Genomic DNA, 17644 nt, shown 5'->3' with positions numbered 1-17644 from the left:
AATGTATCACAATTTTCTTTTAATCATAAAGATATGACTAAAGATAGCAATTTTGAATTAATGTTGTTCAATTTAACAAAATGTAATAAATAGCTAATTTCTTTACACCATTTTACAAGGCCAATGATGGACAGGCAATAAACGCTGGCCATGCTGATGATGCCCAGCCACCAAAATCTGAATTTAAAATATGATGCAATTTTTGCACAATTTGTTGTCAAATCAGATATCTACATTTCTTAAACAAATACTTTTTGACATAGAATTAAATGAGTACTTGATTATATACATTACCTTAATAATGAGAGGCTAAACTTCAGGTGTTAAAATTAATGAAATTTGCATGCGTATCACCATTGCCTTTGTTACCAAACCCAAATACTAATACAGACTGTTCCTTAGTATGTAGACTGTCGCAACTAAAAGTGACTGAAGGAATTAGTTAACACTAATTTATTTATTTAACAACCTCATCCTCACTAACATCACCCAACGCCAAACTTCCAGAAAACTAGAACTAAATTACAATTATTTTTTTCTGTCCTTGTCGAGCTCATAAATTGTGGTCAACAGTGATAGAGGCTTTTCCTACTCAACATTTGTCAGATGAATGAAACATTAAGCACTTTCCAGATAAAACTCCCTGTATCTCTCTGAACTATAAATACTGAGAACATCAACAAATGTACTTTTTGTTTGCAAGGGGATAGAGAGCTCTGTCCAAACACACTCCCAATTAGAAGAAAAAGGGGCACTCCTAAATCTCAAAAAAAACTTCCATAGTGTCAATAAAAGATACGTCAATGAAAGGAATAGTTATGTCACATTCTGAGAGCCAAACAGCCAGAAAAAACCTAGACATACAGAAGGTCCTGGGGTTAAATTTAAAAGAAATTGGGAGATCAGGGGTGTAGTGCAAGTACAAAGAACCAAAAAGAAATTAAGGAAAAGTCCTGATAAAGTGCCTCGGCCAAATGTTGACCAATCATTTCCCTCTATAGATTTTGTCTGATTGGCTGAGTTCCTCCAGCATTTTGTATGTTGCTCAAGGAGACCTTCAAAGCATTTTGTCAACATGCGCAGAAAATGAGGTTAACAAGGAGTAGGTATCAGAGACCAAAACTATAACCAAAGTGAGCAGGTAGCAACATGTCTACTATCTCAGTGAATACTTTGCTTATGTTCAACAAACAAGGTAATGTGAAAGATGATAATATTATTGATGAAGCATGTTAAGCTTGTTATATGATAAACACATGATTGCTCTTGCATCCTTTTAATCTTGAATAAATCATCAGGTTCAGATAAAATGTACCCAAGGTAAATGAGAAAGGAAAGCCCTGACCATCATTTACCAGTCCACTTTGACAATGGAAAAATGAGACTGGAGGACCAGAGGATATTACATAAACTGGAAGATGTCAACATGTAACTATACAGCAGTAATATTGATAATTCATATGGAAAAAAGTACTTGAAAATATTTAAAAGGATGATGTTACTCAGCATTTAGGCTGAACAAGGACAGCCGGCTTGGATTAATCAAAGAAAGGTTAGAGCAGATAGACATTGAATTTTCTGAGATAACAGGGCAATGCCAATGAAGAAAACACATTATACTGCGCACTGATCTTCAGCAATCTTTTCCATAGCCAGCTTGACAGATTAACCAGTAAAGAAAGCAGAAGAAATCTACTAGGAAGCACCATCGATTTCAAGATTACCTCAAAATGCAGAAAAGGCAAAGGAACATGGTCAACAGGATTTTTGATTATCATAAGTCTGCTTCCCATAAGCCTCCATCGAGCTCAGTACTAGGGCTTTTATTTTTCAAAGTACACATCAATGATTTGGACTGTAATGTGGAGATCTTGATTAAGTCAGAGCTGTGTACAGTCCTAGGCCAAAGAGGATGTCTGGAGGATGAAACCCAAACTTAAAATTTTGAGTCATGAGGAGAAATTTACTACGCTGGAACTAAAGCAGCTGAAAGAAGATTTACTTAAAGGTGTTTAAAATCATGAAAGCCCCAGATGTTAGAACAGAGAGGGTATGTTGTTTTTAGGAACAAAAAAAAATAAATTAACTGTGAGAAGGATTCAACTAGGATAGGAAAAAATAAATCACCCAAAGCAGCAGACACCTAGAATGCACTGTCTGAAAGTGTGATGAAAGCAGAAACCCTTAACAATATTTAAAAGTAACCTAAAAGAGCACAGAAAAAGAAATAATCTTCAAGGTTAAATGAGAATGATAGCTTAAATAGACTTCCATAATATAAATTTCTATTACAGACACAAGTGAGTTTCCTATTTAAATAAAAACTACCCTATACTTTTGATTAAATTAAACATACCCAATAGAAACTAAATTGGGATTACTCAATCCCATTCAAGAAGGTTCCATCCATGCAGTTAACTTCCCTATCCAGGGTATGCTAAACTCAAATCCAGGTCCCAGACATGAGTGATCAGTATATTAATGTACTAAGTCAGATAAGCCCTTTTAAACGGTAGATAATTCACAACCCTCCTCAAAAAGATTTAAAAACAAGTCAAATGTTGATCATCTGGCAGATTAAAATGACCTAAATTAAGAAATTTCAATGTCTTGGGATGTTAAAAGTCCAATTTAGCCCATTAAAATCTCCCCAATTAAACTCCATTCATTGGGCAAATAAAATTCTGCATTTTTGTCAAATGCACACGAAAACAAACCACTACAAAGATTAGAATTATCATAAATAAAGTTTTCTCAATTGATCTGGACGATAAAATTCCCAACGTGCATACATGTTAACCTATTACACTGTTTAATTTCAAAAATGCATTTTTCATATTTGGCCATTCAATTAATTCAGTAATATTTATACAACAATATAGAAGACTTCATTCAGCATTTAAAACATAATATATCAAGCGCAATACTTACTGCTGCAGATATCCCGCGGCATAACAGTGACGACAAGTTACCTGAACCAATAATACAGTCTAATCAAACGAAAATTCGGAAAATTTCAGCTTGAACACATAGAAGTTCTGACAAGTACTCGGCAGCAGCAAGTTAAGTTTTCACAACAACAGCAAAGGGTTTTTTTCGCAAATCTAGTTCCCAAAGAGCGATAATTAGGCCTCGGAAGTGTTTCACGTTTGTAAATATTTGGAAAGCGGAATGAATGAAAAGACTTGGGAAATCTGCTATTCTGAGGGGGGGGAGAAAAAATGTAAACACGTTGGAGAAAAAATCAGCGTCAGTAGATACAGACGCGGCGAGAGTCAAACACAGGTCCTCGCGGATTTTAAATTAAATCCTCAAACTCTTCCAGTGCCTTCACAATCCGTAAAGTTGGGCGACCTCAGGCATCCTGTGATGACGTCCAATCCCTGTCGCTCTGTTGACGTCACCACCGACAGCAGAATGCTGGAGTATCAAAGCTTCATCTGGTGAAGGAAGCCGGGAAGGATTAGAGGGGATGGAAGGACAGGGCCGGGGCTCGCCGGTGACTGCGTCGCCTCGTCTCCCTCGTTCTAACTGCTAGAGCCTGCGAGCTGTACAAGAAAGCCGCTCTCCAAATTGACCTTTCTGTGGGTGACGTCGGGCAGGACTTACCCAATTGGAGAGGAGACCTCCGGCCGGTTCGCCAGTTCTCGCGAGAGGTGTCAAGCTGTCTGCGGCTGGTGGTCCGTCATCCGTCGTCCCCGGCTCCAGCCCCTGATCCGCGGTCCAGCCGGTCCTCGGCCTGTGCTACGCTGTTAGGTTTTCTCTCTCAGTGCTAGAGGGTCACGCAGCGAGGGACAGAGCACTATGAATTAAGTGAGGACCAATTAGGAGCGGATTGTGAGTGACACCACCTGTAAGGTCTTGGTGGGAAGGTATTTTAATGGGAGCCAGAAAGTCAGTTATTCAGCTAACAGGAGATACTTGTCCATCCCCTCTTTCCGCGCCCGCCCCTTACCCTCCTGGAAATTGTACAACATTCACCTCTGACAACAAAGGGTCTCCACAGCTCCCTGGTGCAATACACAATAAATTGAAGAAACCTAGCAGCGTCCATGGAGGAAAATGGATGGTTGCAGTTTTGGTTGAGACCCTTCACCTGGAAAATGTGGATCACTTCCCATTTTTCCAGGAGCCACTTCCCAATAAAGGCAGAGATTGATGGCGACATGCATGCACCATCACAGCCTTTGGACCTACGAGGAGTTTGAAGATCGTGTGGTCAAAACAAACACAAACCCAATGACCTGCTAGGCGGAAGTCATCTAGAAAATGATATCCTTGTCATTGAGGGAATGCAGCAAGAGTTCACCAGCTTCATTCCTCAGATGGTGGGAATATTGTATGAGCGGGAAATAGAACTCTAGCCTGACTTCACTAGAGTTTAGATGAATGGAAGATTATGTTATTGTGAAGTTTAGTGCTGTGGTAGAACTTAACAAGCTGGGTATAGGGAGGATATTTTCTCCGGCAAGATCTAGAAATAGCAAATATTGATCAGTATTCTTCAACTTTTATTAACTGACAAAATAGTTACGTTTTGAAGGATCTTTTGGCCCTTTAAAGTCCCTAGGCTCTGTCCAAGAATAACCTACCCGGACTCACTATTCTGTCCTCCATGCATTGCCTGGCAAACGCTTTCCTTTTGGATACTTATGCTACATGTCTTTGAACCTGAATCCACAATTATCCCAAGACATTCATTCTCAACTGTGACTGGATATTACAAAAAATCCTCATGATTTTTTGTTTGTTTGCCGATCACCTTCATTGTTTATTTCCTAATTCTTGATCACTCTGCCAATAGAGTTTCTAGCTTCTCTGTGTATATTCCTCATAATTTAGAAGTTGTCCATCAGATATTCTTGTAAACTTCATTACTCCAAGCAAAGCAATAGCAATTTCCTACCATTATAGCAGAGGGACATCAGGGACTGCTGTATACTTTGCTTCTGAGAAATATGGCTCACTCCTGCAATTTTAGACGCAATGCTGTGGCCTGATAGTTTTGATAGCCTTCCTTGCTGTCCACTCTGCACCCAACCTTGGTGTCATCCACAAATTTGCTGATCCAATTTACTACATTATCATCCAGATCGTTGTTATAGACGACAAACAACAATGAACCCCGCACCAATCTCTGCGGCACACTGCTTGTCACGAGCTTCCAGTCAGAGAGGCCGCCATCATCTACTACCTCTCTCTGGGTTCTCCTGCAAAGCCAATGTCTATTCCATTTTACTATGAATGCCAAGCAACTGAACCTTCTTGACCAACTGCCCACGTGGGACCTTGTCAAATGCTTGCTAAAGTCTATGTAGACAACATCCACTGCCTTGCCTTCAACAACTTTCCTGGGAACTTCCTCAAAAAACTAGATTGGTTAGACACAACCTATTACACACAAACCCAAGTTGACTATCCCTAATCAGTCCCTGTATATCCAAATATTTATACAATGGATTTCAGTTTATTTGCACACATCAGGACCAATAAATTTTGACCCAATTAAGCAGCTGCCCTAATTAGCTGAAGTTTCATGGAAATAATTAAAAAGGTATAAAAAAGTCAAAGTACCATTTAACTGTGTAACAAATTATGTATTTAAATAAAATACAGAACAAATGAAAACACTACCAATTCTACTACAGTACAATAAAATGGTATATTAATTAGTACCTCAACAGAGGAATTTATCCAGTGTACAATTCTTTTGATTGACAGTAAATGAACAAAATCAGCACACTTAGTGCAAATAATGGACTGCCTTCATATAATGCTATTGATGGTTGCATCCTCCAAATCTCCTTTACATTGTAGAATTCAAGATCATTATTAATACCTTCAAGTTCTTCGTAGTTCCTAATTCGTTGAAGTAGTGAAATTGGTTTATTTTGACTCTTATCCTTTTCTGGCATCTCCATGCCTGAATGCTTGAAACAGCAGTAATCAAGATAGTTCTGAATTGCCTAACTGCTTATTTCTCACAACGTCAGTGACAAAAGCTTTTCTGATGACAAACACACGTAACTGACACTACTTTAAAACTTTGCATTAAGCACAGGATGGTGTGTAACAGTCATACAAGTACATGTGACTGACAATAGTTAGAAACTGTTCAGCAACAGTCTTCTGTACCAATTAAGCAGCATAGAGTTCCAAATAAAGAAATTGAATCCTGGTAATTTTCTCAATTAGTTTTTGTTCTTTAAGAGTTATCCCAAATAAGAGGCTGCCCCAATTAACTAATAGCCCAATTAACCTGTATCTACTGTATATTCGGCCCCTTGGAATACCTTCCAATAACTTACCCACTACTGATGTCAGTCTCACCTGCCTATAACTTTCTAGCTTATTTTTAGAGCCTTTCTGAAACAATGGAGCAACCTTGGCTATCCTCCAATCCTCCAGCACCTTACCTGATGCTAAGGATGTTTTAAATATCCATACTAGGGTCCTCTGCAGTTTCTGCATTAGCCTCCCACAAGGTCTGAGGAAACACGTTGTCAGGCCTGGAGGATTTAATCACCTAATTTCCCTCAAGACAGTAAACACTTCCTCCTTTTTAACTAGCAACTCCCCCACCCCAAGGATATTGGTTTCCTTCCAATTCAGTTGCAAACCAATTTGATTGTACAGTCCCACATTCCCTGGAATAATCATACATCTGAAGCTTCCCTTCTGCTCTAACAAACTTGCTTCTTTATTTTATGACAATGATTTATCCTTTAAGTGGACATCCATACTTAGCTGGAACCTTCCACCTACTTTCTTAAATTTCTTGTCTGTACTCAAAATGACCAGATATTCTGGGACACAAGTCCTAGCCTGCTTTAAGTATAGGTCAATCCAGAAATGGTGCCAATATCCCATGGATTCCATACATCACTCTTGGACCCAAACATTGCACCCTCTGATATGTTCAATTTGCACTTATTTCAAGGATCGATCTACAAATTATTAAGCCTGATGACGTGCATTCTAATTTAGTCCATAACTGCTTAAAGTGTTTCAGCAAGACATCATTCCTCTTGGGGTCAATATCATAAATTCTTCATGGACTTCAATAGCTGGATCCACCCCTCCTAAACCCATGTTCCTCTCTGTCCCCAAAGAGATGCCAAACATAACTCTGTAGAAGCCACACAACCTTTGAGTATCCAAGTACAGTAAAGGCTATGAAGAAAAGCATCTATTACCGTAACCATACCTTTCTCCTTCCAACGCAGTGTTCTTTTTCATTCTCAGTTTGAATGATTTCATATGCCAAGGTTCAAAGTCAGATTGTCCATTCTGCAAAGACAGAGTCCCTCACACCTGATGACAATCTCAAGGCTGAGGTTTCTTCCAAATCACAGCTAGAAAGACTCAATGTCCAGGCAATGGCAAATGTTTTCTTGTAACATATTGCAAGTGCTGGTAGCAGATGGTGCTACAACAGTAAATGTTTTCTCCCACATGTTGCAAAAGAGTGTTTCTTATACAATGTCTGCCAGATCTCAAGAGACAGCCCAGAAAAGACAACAGACTAGTAGGTATTGGTCACTATTGAGTATTCCAAGGCATTCCTAGGAAATCCATGACTCACAGAATTGTACCATGATGACTTCAATTGTTGTCTTGTGGATGTGCTTGCAATGAGACTTTGGGAGTTAATTCAGGTATTTTTCTGATTCTTATTAATTCATTCTTTAGATAATGTATATCACTGGCAAAGCCAATATTATTGATCATGCCTAATTGAGTTGATTACCAGAGCAGTTGGAATCACACATAGACGAGGTAAGGGCAGGACATTACTTTCCCTAAAGAACCGAATCAAATGTTTTGTTTTAACAATTGAGTGATTTTATGATCATCTCAACTGATACTAGCTATAATTTCAAATGTCTGTCATAAATTTAAATTCTCCAGCTGTTGTGGAATTCAAACTTGTATTTCTACAGGGATAGTCCAAGTCTTTAGATACAATTATAGTAAATTGATCATGATACTGCTATACCCTAATTATTTAGCTCACTTCAGTCCTGTAGTTAAAGTACAAATGTACACACATGAATATGAGCAATGAGGCAAAATGTTCAATTAGCGTGTGATTTGCTATGCAGGAATATAATTTACTTCATGTGGATTCTCCAATTAGTGGCTAGTATGCCAAACGAAACAGCATTAGCTACAAAGTGATGGCAAAGAAAGCTGTAACAGCTGGTGAAACTGAGGGTGGGAAATGATTATTATATAGAGTTTCCAAGGATGTGAGTGCAGTTAATGTTACCCTGCACCTGTTGGAAATAAGTGGCTCTGGAAGCTAGCTTTTGATCTTCATGTAGTAGGAGCAAAATAAAATCATGGATTAAGAAATCCACCTGACTGTGACAGTGGTCTACTTTCTAGTGTGCATTGACTTGGCTGATGTGACAAATTACCTGAGGATGTCAAAAAGGAACCAAAAGCAATGTCACTCAATTAAGCAACACACACAAAATACTGGAGGAACTCTGCAGGCCAGGCAGCACCTATGGAAAAGAGTACAGTCAACATTTCGGGCCGAGGCCTCAACTTTTTTTCTCCAATCCTGCCGAAGGGTCTTGGCCCGAAACATCAACTGTACTCTTTTTCCATAGATGCTGCCTGGCCTGCTGAGTTCCTCCATCATTTTGTGTGTGTTGCTTGGATTTCCAGCGTCTGCAGATGTTCTCTGGTTTGTGATTGGGTAACTCAGTTAAGTTGTTTTAATGTGGGCAGTGGTATGCTTACAGTGAGCCTGTGGTGCAAATATTTGTTTTTCAGCCGGACTTTTTTTTAAACCTTCAAAACAATGTAAAGCCATCTAATACACTATCAAGTTGAGAAAACAAGGTAAGATTGAACTAATTGGAATGGATATTTGCACTGATGCCTTGATAATTTGTCACTTTTTTCACAACTTCATTATTCCCTTCTAACTTTACAAAGAACAAGATTCATATACAGTTTTAAACAAGATGGCCCAGCAGCTTCTGTGGTCCAATATGTTTTGAATCCATAGTACAGATCTGTACTAATTAACTAATTTTAACTAAGACTTATAATTGATATCTATGCTAATCGGTATCTAATTGACCTTAACAGTTCTTAGAACGTGTACTACTAGTAAGTCTTTATTTAAAAAAACAACAGTTCTGCTCAGAGGCAATTTTGTAGTCCAGCTGTTCTGTGGTAAGACCCCAGCCAAGTCCCAAGGGTGCTGGGGTAGAGAACTTAATCTGTAATAATTACGTAAAAACAACTCATGAAACAAACTGGTCTTACATCATTTGATGCTCTGCGGACGAACATATTGTAGAATTTTGTATCAGGTTTGATCACGATTTAGAGCCAAGAACTTTTAAATCTGAGTAAAGCAAATTATGTTTCAGGGACAAGTTGGCTATGGTAACTTGGAGAACTAGATTAAAAGCTATGACAAGGAATCAATAGAAGACAGAAGGAATTCATAATTCTTAACTTCTTATCATTGCGTTCAGGAAAAACACAACACAGGTGGATGGAAGTGTAGGAACTGCAGGAAAATTGGATTAGAGGAAGAGGCTAATGAAGCAAACAGGAATAAGACTGAAGATTGGGAGCACTTTAGAATTTACTAATAACGAGCAAAATGAGGGAGAGAATGCAGAATAAGAGTCAAACAAAAAATAATGGAAAAGCAGGTTGTGAATGTTCCATTAGATGTGATTTTTTTTAACTTTGTAAAAGTATAATGAGAAATGGTTTACAAATTAGGAGCTAGGGTAAAGGCCCCTCATTCCTATTCTGTCATTTAATAAGATCATGTGTGATACAGCTGTAACTTCAGCTCCACACTTACAACCACCTGTGGTTAACCTTTTACCCTCTTGTTTATCAAGTATCTTTCTACCTCTGCCTGAAAATTGTGAAGCAATTCTGATTCTGATTCCTTTATCCTTTAAGGAAGAAAGTTCCAGATATTCTCAATTCTCTGAGAGAGAGAAAAAATTGTCTTATCTCATTTTAAGCCATAACCCCTGGTTCTAGATTCTCCTAGAGGAGGATACATCAACACATCAAGTATACATTGTTGTGTCCAATGCACAGCTATTTGTGATTTCACATGGTAATATTAGAAATGGCTGAAGAAAAGAACTTGTGATTAAGTGACTCAGAAGAGGTAGTGAAAGATCATACACGGCACTTCTGTTGAAGCTACTAATAATCTAATGTTATCGTTCACATCTCCAGTGTGCTATGCTTGTTTTGTCTTCTGGGAAAGTCAATTTGATGTGCAGGACTAGAAATAGCTAAGGCTCTGATAGTATTATTTAAGGCATTACAATACTCCTCCACTAAAGAACCCTTGGATGGAAATGTACATAATTTAAAGCTGCTGCTGTAGATTCAGATGGAGCCCTGAAATATAAAACAAGTAAGGTGCAGAGCAAACAACATACAGAGGAGCTCATGACTCAATGTAATATATGAACCATTACAGATGGCAAAAGGCATTCATCTCTTTCCAGCCTGTCTTACACAATATTGTAATGCTCATTGTCTTCCAATATTTTGTTTTGCTTATCTAAAAGCCATGTGATCTCTCAATTAGAAGCAACAATCCAGATTAAAAAGTTAGACCAATTAGCAGCAGAAAAACATCTGGAAATTCTTCTCTGATACTATGCTGTTATTAAAACAAATCTAGCTGAAACAAGTGAAGCACTCAATTTAGGGAATCCAATAAACCAGCATTGTCCATACGTACCAATCTGCACCTATAAAGCATGCTTCGGAGGAACAGGTATCTTTCGACTAATGGTTCACAGCTTGACTGCATTTGTAGAATGTATAAATGCTGTTAGATAAGGATGAGATCAGAAACTAGATACTTTAAACTAACTGATTCACTTATTTTTCCCCCAAAGTCTTTGCACCACCTACAAGATACAAGTCATGAGTAAGCACTTCCTTAGGTGATTGCAGCTCCAGTTTTGCTCAAGAAGCTCATCACCTTTCAGAACAAAACCACTTAAGTTTATTATTTTCATTTTCCTAATAATCCGTTTTCCCTTTCAGATGATTTCTCTCCAAGATAAAACAAAAAGAAGTTCTCCAGTGTTTCCACATAACTCAAGACATTTAACTCTAGAGATCAGACTTTTAGATCTCTGTTGCACTATCACACCAGTTCAGATACCCCTTTACATCATATCTATAAAACTGGAATTCTGTACTCAAACATCATTTCATCCATTTTGGTCACAGTTTACTTTGATTTGTTTTTTCATTTTTGGTAATATAGTTCAATACCTTCTTAACTATGTCAATTACATTAGATCAACATAGTGAAAGACACTATAAAAATTGTCAAATTTGTTTCAATTTCATCGTTGGCTGTGTCGAAACTATTTATTGAGTATGTGTAGTGGTTTTCCTTACCATGTGCAATAAGTTTAGAAATCCAAATCTTTGTGTATCATCAAATTCTGGGTATGTTCACTCTAAACTACCCTTCATCCCAACATATTGTCCTTGTTGCTTCAGTCAAATAGTTAATTTAAGATATAACTCTGTTAAATTATTTTTTTAAAACTTATTCTGTTAGACTTTCTTCCCAATCATTTGCTGCATCTGTGCTGTTGGTTCTCCCAAGACCATGCAGGATTTTCACTAATGTTTTCGTATTTTCACTGAAAGATTGAAGCTGCAAGATAGTGTTAAAGAAAACTTAGATTTGTGGTTGCAGTGCACTGGAATAAATGACATTTGTTGGAGCAAGAAAGAAGCACAGATAATCAGATCAGTGGCAAATGGACTGCTCTGACATGGATGCAGTGGAATTTCTTCGGTAGTGTTATTGCTGCTAACTTGAAACTTCATATAACTGAAAGGTTTTGAGGTGTCAGTGGAATCCATTCAGAGAATAAAATCATAGAAAGGTTATAGCATGAAAGGAAACCATTTAATCAGATTTTTTGTCCCTCCGTATTCTTTATGCTGAAGGCAAATCTCTCTTTTGCCCATTAGTATCTGTTGATCAGGCTCTATGTTTCCCCTTCACAAACTTGAACTCATAATGACATGACATATCAAAAGCATTGTTTCTTCCCTTTGTTATTATCATGTCATCCTCCGAATCATCTAGCCTGCAGGTTAAGAAGTCCGAACTCATCAGCAGACTGTACATAGCTTTTTGTTCCACAACAGAACTGAGCTACATGATTCAATTTCTATTTTTTATTATTTCTATTTTGCACTATTCTTTTCTATCTGAGTGAGGGAGGGGTGGATGGTGGGGGGAAGAGAGAGATATCCTAGCGCCACCAAATTAATATAATCACGAAGAAGGCATGCCAGCAGATATACTTCATTAGAGTTTGAGGAGATTTGGTATATCACCAAAGATTCTAGCAAATTTCTACAAATGTACAGTAGAGAGCATTATGATTGGTTACATCTCCTCCAATACACAGGATCAAAAAAAGGTTCAGGGTGTTGTAGACTCAACCAGCATCATCATGGGCACTAGCCTCCCCACCATCAAGGATATCTTCAAAAGGTAGTGCCTCAAGAGGAGGCATCCATCATTAAGGACCCTCACCATCCAGGACATGCCATCAGGGAAGAGGTACAGAAGCCTGAAGGCACACACTCAATAGTTTAGGAACAGCTTCTCCTCGCCGTCATCAGATTTCTAAATGATCCATGAACACTACCATAATTTTTTGCTGTCTTTTTGTACTATATTTAATTATATATTTCTGTTTGTAACCTGTGGTAATGCTGCCGCAGAACAACAAATTTCACGACATACGATACGTCAGTGATAATGAACTTGATACTGATAATAAACCAGATTTTGAAGCTATGACTCTTTTTAATGATTCCTGTGCAATGAGAACAGTTCTTAGCCTTTAACTATTATTTATGAGCAAGCACCAGACTTTTAATTGTATAAAAACATCAAGATGACATTACAATTTAATTCAGTAACTGTTTTCTTGAATGAAGTGTGTTTTGTTTACTATGCTTCCGGTAAGAAATGCCGTTCTGTACCTTGATCTTTCGAAAGAATAAGGTAGTTAATTTTTGTGAATCTAGTTAACTTTCACCTACTTTGACTAAAATTGTCTTTTGAACACGTGAGGAAACATCTTGCAGAATTTTTCAGAAGTTTTCCTTCTAGCAATCTTTTATACATTAAAGTATAGGCATTTCATCCAAAAGCACCTGAGTGTCATTGTTCAGTATTATGCTTTGATGCACACAGAGTCAACAAAACCACGGATTAGTTGTGGACTTCAGGAAGGAGAACTGAGCGAACACACACACACACACACACACACACACACACACATACCCTTCATTGAAGTGGAAAAGGTGGACACCTTCAGGTTCCTGGGTGTAAAATATCAATACAATCATGAAGCACGCACATCAGCAGCTCTACTTTTCTGAAGTTTGAGAAGATTTGGTACGTCACCAAAGACTCAAAACAAATTTCTATAGTTGTATGGTGCAGAGTATTTTGACTGCCTGCTAGGGAGGATAGTAAGAGGCTGCAGGCAGTTGTGGACTCAGCCTGCTCCATGATGGGCATGATGCTACCCATCATCAAAGACATCTTCAAGGTGCAGTCCTTCAGAAGGTGGCATCCATCACTCAGGACCTTTACCTTTCATAACATTCCCTCTTCTGTTTAATACCATTGGATGAGTAGGTACAGCAGCCTGAAGACTGACAGTCAGCCATTCAGGAACAGCTTCATCCCCTTCACTGGCAGATTTCTGAATAGTTCAGAAATCCATGGACATGATCTTGTTATTCCTATTTTTTTGCACTATTTATTTTTAGAATTCAAAGTTATTTTATGTCTCCGATGTACTGCAGAAAACAACAAATTTCAAATCATCAGAGTCTGTCATAATAATTCTGCTTATAATAATGCTTTGGCTTTTTTTCTTGCATGACTCCCAGTTCATCATTTTGGAGACGCATTTCGGAACAACTACCAAGTCATAGATGCCATTTGCTACGTTAAATTGATCCCATGTGAAAATCATGTTCATAGGGACATGAGAAAAGTAAAATAATACAAGAACTTTTAACGTAGGTTAAAAAAAAGCATTGACTAGCAAGGAACAGTGCAGTAATAACAGGGTCGTCGTGATGAGGGATTTTAATTTCCGCAATGTTGATTGGCATCTCCCCAGAGCAAGGGGTTTAGATAGGGTGGAGTTTGTTAGGTGTGTTCAGGAAGGTTTCCTGACACATTATGTGGATAAGCCTACAAGAGGAGAGACTGTACTTGATCTGGTATTGGGAAATGAACCTGGTCAGGTGTCAGCTCTCTCAGTGGGAGAGCATTTTGCAGATAGTGATCACAATTATATCTCCTTTACCATAGCATTGGAGAGGGGTAGGAACAGACAAGTTAGGAAAATGTTTAATTGGAGTAAGCAATCCGCTGACAAATGCAATCCAGCTGGTCTTCCACTGAGTGAACACTGGAGGCAGCACCAAGAGGAAGGCCAGCCCCCTATCCAGCATGTTGCATCACAGCCTCTCCGGTGTCTCCTCTCATGGGCAGTTGCAACATCACAGCATGAAGCCAAGTGTGCACTACAACCGAGGCTACACAGTGCCCCCACCGTTGGTCTTTCCATAAACCAGTGAACTAGATTTGCACTATTCTAAGTTACCAATGTCCAACAGAGTCTTGCAATCACAAGAAAAATGTCCAAGACAATCACTCACTGTTAGACCACGGACTGCCTTTGTGCACTGACTCGGACTCCTTTCTGTAGCAGGCAGCAACATGGTCCGCACCAAGTCCAGCTCCTTCTTACGAGCAACTTGGTAACGGGGTAGACCTTCAGTACTTTAAGTTTGTAATGTCCAGCAGTGTCTTGTGATCATAAAAAAGACTTTTTAAAAAGACCCTTGGTTGGTCCCAGAGAGGCTGCTGCATCCAAGCATGCCACCCTCTTATTGAAGTCCTTTTATATCATCCTCTATGCTCACAATCCCATCTAAATTTGTATCAGTTCTTCAGACAAATTGTTGACACAGATTTTGAATTTCTAAGTCCCAGGCGTTGTTCGCTGTGATAGTTTATTAATCACAGCCTGCCAAAGGGAAAAGAGTCTTAATATTCCCATTCTATGACCAATTCACAATCTATCTCAGAACATCACCACAATTTCACGATCTGTATGGGATTTTAATAAAGGGATTCCAGAAGTAGTCCAAATAGATAACATGTTGGTTCTATTCTAGTCCCAGCTTCAGTGAACTCCAACGTTGTTGTCAAACATGACTTCCCCTCATTAATCCATGCTGATCCTGCTTAATCCTATTATTCTTTTGTAAGTGTTTACTACACCATTCAATACAGATTCCAGCATTTTCCTTACCACTGAAGTTAGGCCAACAGAGTGGTATTTCCACGTTTTCTCTCTGCCTTCATTCTCAGGTTTTCCATTCTGTAATCAACAGGAACAATTCAAAGATCTGCAGAACCTGGAGAGATGATAACCAGAACAATCACCATCTTAGAAGCCAGCTCTTTTAAAATTTTGGGATGTAGATCATCAGGCCCTTGGTATTTATCAGCTTTCAAGCTCGCTAACTTCTCTAATACTAATCGTTAACTAAAACATTCTCTAATTCTCATTCTAATGAGACCTTTAATTCTAGTCTGTCACAATCTTACACAAGTATAAGTTATCCTGAATTTTCCAGTAAGGGGTGTACATTTGCCCTACTAGTCATTGCTTTTTTTTTAACCAACATTAAAAGATCTTGTATTATTTTACTTTTCTCATGAACATGAGGAATGTACATTTGGAAACATAGAAACCCTAGAGCACAATACAGGCCCTTCAGCCCACAATGCTGTGCCGAACATATACTTAACTGAGAAAATACCTAGGGTTACCCATAGCACTCTATTTTTCAGAGCTCCATATACCTGTCCAGGAGTCTCTTAAAAGACCCTATCAGATCCACCTTCACCACTATCGCTGGCAGCCCATTCCATACACTCACCACTCTCTGCGTAAAAAAATGTACCCCTGATATTTCCTCTGTACCTACTTCGAAGCACCTTAAAACTGTGCCCTTTCATGTTAGCCATTTCAGCCCTGGTAAAAAACCTCTGACTATCTACACAATCAATGCCTCTCATCATCTTATACACCTCTATCAGATCACCTCTCATCCTCCGTCGCTGCAAGGAAAAAGCCGAGTTCACGCAACCTATTCTGATAAGGCATGCTCCCCTATCTAGGCAGCATCGTTATAAATTTCCTCTGCACCCTTTCTATGGTTTCCACATCCTTCCAAAAGTGAGGCGACCAGAAATGAGCACAGTACTCCAAGTGGGGTCTGACTAGGGTCCTATATAGCAGCAACATTACCTCTCAGCTCCTAAACTCAATCCCATGATTGATGAAGGCCAATGCACTGTATGCTTTCTTAAATACAGAGTCAACCTACGCAGCAGTTTTGAGTGTCCTATGGACTCGTACCCCAAGATCCCTCTGATCCTCCACACTTTCAAGAGTCTTACCATTAATGTGATATTCTGTCATCATATTTGACCTACCAAAATGAACACCTCACTCTTATCTGGGTTGAACTCCATCTGCCACTTCTCAGCCCATTTTTGCATCCTATCAATGTCCCGCTGTAACCTCTGAAAGCCCTCCACACTATCCACAACACCTCCAACCTTTGTGTCATCAGCAAATTTAGTAACCCATCCTTCCACTTATTCATCCAGGTCATTTATAAAAATCACGAAGAGTAGGGGTCCCAGAACAGATCCCTGAGGCACACCGCTGGTCACCGGCCTCCATGCAGAATATGACCCGTCTATAACCACTCTTTGCCTTCTGTGGGCAATCCAGTTCTGAATCCACAAAGCATTTCCCCTTGGATCCTATGCCTCCTTACTTTCTCAATAAGCCTTGTATGGGGTACCTTGTCAAATGCCTTGCTGAAATCGATATACACTACATCTACTGCTCTACCATCATCAATGTGTTTAGTCACATCTTCAAAGAATTCAATCAGGCTCATAAGGCATGTCTTTCACAAAGCCATGCTGACTATTCCTAATCATATTATCTCTCTCCAAATATTCATAAATCCTGCCTCTCAGGATCTTCTCCATCAACTTACTAACCACTGAAATAAGACTCATTGGTCTATAATTTCCTGGGCCCGTTCTTGAATAATGGAATAACATCCGCAACCCTCCAATCTTCCGGAACCTCTCTTGTCCCCATTGATGATGCAAAGATCATCGCCAGAGGCTCAGAAATCTCCTCCCTTGCCTCCCACAGTAGCCTGGGGTACATCTTGTCTGGTACCGGTGACTTATCCAAGTTGATACTTTCCAAAAGCTCCTGCACATCCTCTTTCTTAATACCTACTTGCTCAAGCTTTTCAGTCGGCTGTAAGTCATCCCTTTGATTTCCAAGATCCTTTTCTATAGTGAATACTGAAGCAAAGTACTCATTAAGTACCTCTGCTATCTCCTCCGGTTCCATACACACTTATCCACTGTCACACTTAATTGGTCCTATTCTCTCGAATCTTATCCTCTTGCTCTTCACATTCTTGTAGAATGCCTTGGGGTTTTCCTTAA

At 39.0% G+C, this 17644-nt stretch overlaps 1 protein-coding gene across 1 annotated transcript in view; it reads right to left on the bottom strand.

Annotated features, from left to right (window-relative positions):
- LOC140195008 (vasculin-like) overlaps nucleotides 1-3567 on the bottom strand; it is a 55089-nt gene extending 51522 nt beyond the window's left edge. The window contains exon 1 of the mRNA XM_072252554.1: nucleotides 2932-3567. The gene's annotated coding sequence lies outside the window, so the exon portion shown is untranslated. The remainder of the gene's footprint in view (nucleotides 1-2931) is intronic.
- Between the last annotated feature and the right edge of the window lie 14077 nt (nucleotides 3568-17644).

Source organism: Mobula birostris, chromosome 3, assembly GCF_030028105.1.
Source record: "Mobula birostris isolate sMobBir1 chromosome 3, sMobBir1.hap1, whole genome shotgun sequence".
In the NCBI taxonomy this organism is placed as follows: domain Eukaryota; kingdom Metazoa; phylum Chordata; class Chondrichthyes; order Myliobatiformes; family Myliobatidae; genus Mobula; species Mobula birostris.
The sequence above is the reverse complement of the archived record's forward strand: the minus strand, read 5'-3'. Positions and strand labels throughout refer to the sequence as shown.